Below are 1,192 nucleotides of genomic sequence, written 5' to 3'. Positions count from 1 at the left end.
ACCTATGGAAGTTTAAGTGCCCTCTCAAGGGCCATCCAAATTTTTTGAGATTAACTCTGTTTCTCCCAGTAACTACCAATTGTTAATACTTTTTCAGCTAGAGGTGAAATTTTATGACCATATCCTCTTTCAATGCCTGTGATTTACTTGACTTTATATAGGTCTTATATATACTATGGAGACAACTGTGGGTTCATTTGATCAGTGAATCTGTTGAGTCCCGAAAATATTGTTTTAGTGTATTTATTTATCATCTTGGTCTCTTACAATCTGTCCATTCATATTTTCCTTATAATCCCTGTAACTTGGGTGAAGGGATGGAGATCCTATTTGGGACTGAACACTCCCAGATTCTTAATCACTGCCTCGTTCCATTATGGATGTTTGTATTAATCACTATCTCCTGCCAAAGGAAGCATCTCTGATGAAGAAGAGAGGTGTACTTATCTACAGGTGTAATGTATAATGAAAATTTATTAAGAGTTTAGTCAGTTTAATACTATATCCATAGCTGAAAAACAGTCTTAAGTACTGCTCCAGGGCCTGTCACCTATCTAGTCTCAGGGTGTTGGCTACAAGAACTATATTAATTTCTGCCTATGAAGCAAGCCTGAAATACAAACAAAAAGTGGTTGTTAACTCCAAATAACACTGGTAACAGTATGGCATAAGAAGGTATATCCTGCTAGCTCAGCCATTATTGTAGCTTTCAGAATTCCCAGCCATGTAAAATAGATTATTAACTGTGATGAGATGCTTAGACATTAAGCACTATAGAAGCTAGACAACAGGAATAATGTTTCTAGGCAGATACAAGATTTATTTCTCCACATTATGACTCGAGTATATGGTATCTTCACCAATAATATTTCACAATCAAGTTATGGGCATAATCAAGAACAATGAAAATAGTCTGAAATATTGGGGGAAGGGAACTATGGAATGGAACACAACATCAAACAACTCAAAAAAGGTAGCCTAAAAGCCCTGATATTTGTTTTTATTAGGTAGTGTGTAGTATCTAGGAGAAACACTGTCTCACAATTATAGGATAACTTCACTTAAACCCCTTTTATACATGAGTATATTTTTGAAAGTTTGTACAATATTATGCTTACACATAATTTTTCAAATATCCTTAATGTTAGTTATCCCTACTCATAGTCATTTCTTGATTCTACCATCCTACCTC

Source organism: Mus caroli, chromosome 9 (assembly GCF_900094665.2).
Source record: "Mus caroli chromosome 9, CAROLI_EIJ_v1.1, whole genome shotgun sequence".
Lineage (NCBI taxonomy): Eukaryota > Metazoa > Chordata > Mammalia > Rodentia > Muridae > Mus > Mus caroli.
Note: the sequence above shows the minus strand (reverse complement) of the source record.